The sequence below is a fragment of the Hipposideros armiger genome, unplaced genomic scaffold, assembly GCF_001890085.2.
Source record: "Hipposideros armiger isolate ML-2016 unplaced genomic scaffold, ASM189008v1 scaffold_137, whole genome shotgun sequence".
NCBI classification, from domain to species: domain Eukaryota; kingdom Metazoa; phylum Chordata; class Mammalia; order Chiroptera; family Hipposideridae; genus Hipposideros; species Hipposideros armiger.
In genome coordinates this window covers 1,848,302-1,850,962 of record NW_017731487.1, presented here as the reverse complement: position 1 = coordinate 1,850,962, position 2,661 = coordinate 1,848,302, and positions in this window count along the sequence as shown.

Here is a 2,661-nt window from a genome sequence, read left to right as displayed (position 1 = left end):
GGTGTCCAAGTGTCAGAGCCTCCGAGCTTTAATCCTTTGCAAACAGCTATTCAGATAGAACCTCCTAGTGTGTCCATATTTACAAGGCTGATTGAATGGGGAGGACTCTTCATTTTCTGCAGGAGCCATACATACTCCAGCTGCCAAAAAAAAGTGAAAGCGCACCTTTCACCCCAAATCTGGCCTAATGTTAACAGTCCTCTCTTGTTCTTTGAAAAGCATCAAGAGGATGATTATATTGACTCCTAGAACTTGTTTTAAAAATTTGAACCTTGATGAAGTAACAGGCTGAAGAGATACAATTCAATCATTGGCTTTTCAGAATGAATATATTGTAATTTGCAGCAATGGGCTTTTTCTGGAGCCATAGTTTGGTGTCCACTTTTAGAATTTCCACCGTCCATTTGGATCCGTGCAGGAATTACCTAACATACATATATGTTATATTTAGGTAGAAACACTTTAAAATTTCAGAGCTGTCGCATTAATTAGATTTACTAGTTTTAAATATTTTAATTGTACTCCTTCATGTTTCTTCTATATCTTAAGGGACCACTTTCTCCCTCCAGAATTGTTGGTAGGAGTATGTATATATAACTTCTGGAATTGCTAATTAGATGTTACTTAATACTTCCCTAATTTTATCTTCAGGTATTTTAATCTTTTAAGTGTTGCTTATTACAGTTTTTAAGGAAATCTTGGGAACTTGTAACTGGAGACCGTGTATTGCATTTCAATCTATTTTGCATGGTACTTAAATATTTTTTGAATACATGATAAATGGAGGACTGATTTTTATGGGGAGAGAATAAACTGGCTTTAAATCCAGCTTCCCTTTGGTAGATGAGGCTAACAGCTTCAGCACCGACTTAGAAATAAATGAAATGTGCCTTTTAGCACCTACCCTAATTCCCTTTGGTCACTGTTGTCCAGTTCACCGTGGAGCAGGGAACTACCGTGTAGCATTTATAAAAGGTCTTCAGAGTTTGCTTGAGAATCCTTAGCTGGCCCACCTTCCTAATGGATGGAATCGCTGTCTCTTTAAGACCCCCTCGCCCATTTAAATTGCTGATGTAATCAACAGCCATTCACAAGGCGCCTGTGTGTAGATCCTTGGGTTATCCGAATTGGCAACAAAAACATTTGATAAGATTTGGTCTCTGCCTTTCAGGGGGCTTGCTTAGTTTATTTGGAAGCTGAGACCAAAATGATACTGTGTCAATCAATATATGCTAAATGCGAAACGTGTTAGGCAGAGGGAGAGCCTTGTATGGGCTGGTTTTGGGTTGGGAAAGGCATGCCTTCAGTTGTAGGTAGTGGTATTCTCTAAGTCCCAAGTCACGAGTGTCAGTTTAAACTGTGACTCCAATTTTCCTAAGTGTTTACTAAGTGCCATACCAGAAAAAATGAATTAAACAGGTCTAGCTAGATCCTTAGGAAAATCGTACCCTTTTCTGGGCCTTGGTTTCCTTTCTCTATAAAATAAGGTGGGTAGAGGTCAGTGATTTAAAAACATTGTTTTTAGTTATGGTAGCCTTTCTTTAAATGAAACCTTACCAGAAGCTCAAAATGTACATGAGATTTTCAGAAGTTGCTTTGGGGTGGGGGAGTGGGGGTTGGCACAGTGGGAGGCGGGCTCAGCCTCTCGGCTCACTGGGCAGCTTCAAAACCACAATGGCTGGCTTTGATATGTTTTATGAAATACGGTGCTATTTAGTATTCCGTACTAACAAAATCTTTCAAGAATAGTTAGTATATATTCCTGTCTTGACATTAGCTAAATACCAAAATGTCTGAGTTGATATTTATTGCTGAAAATTTTCTTTTACAGCAAGAATAGTAACCACTTTAATGACCACGAATGATCTTACAAGTAAGCAAAATCTTTTTCTGCCCACTTCCTTTTGAAATTTTGTGCCATTTGTGCCTCCTTTGTTTGTAAGTTGTCCTGGGGGTTAACACATTAACTTGGCTCCACTGGACTAGAAAGTTAGAGGCCCAGGTCTTGATCCGCACCATTTATGGTATTAAGCACCTACTACTTTTGTAGATGCCAGAGAATATTCACAAGGGTCAAGTCCTATCTTCGTGGAGCTTCCACTCCAGCAGTGGAAATGGACAGTGAAGTAATCACACAAATAAATTGAAAAATATTGTGAAATGTGTTTTGAAAGAGGACAGGATGAGCCACCCAATGGGAACCTGGCCTTAACTGGAGGGAGCTGGGAAGATGAGTTGGAAGGAGGGAGATGTGGGGAAGGTGAAGACGGTTACAAGGAACAGCATGTGTGAAGGTCACAAGCAAAGAGGATGCAAGGCGGCTTAGCCTCGGAGAGTACCAGCAGGCCAGGAGTGAGCGCGTGGGGCGTGGGTCTGGGAGGGGAGGTATCGTGGCCAAATGGCCTGGAACCTCAGAGAATTGCCCACAGCAGTGGAATGCTTTTTAAAGCTGGAAGTGACATAATCATTTGACTCCATGTCCTTGTTGTTTTTTCAAAAGGGATTCTGTGATGGAGGAGAAAATGAAACACTTGGGTTAACCTAAAAAGAATTTAGTAACTCCTGAGGCTGAGTTTTCAACTCCCACATCGAGCATATAGTTTTTGGAAAATGATTAAAACAGATGGGAGTTGCCCCAGCTATGAACTCGAAATCTGTCCC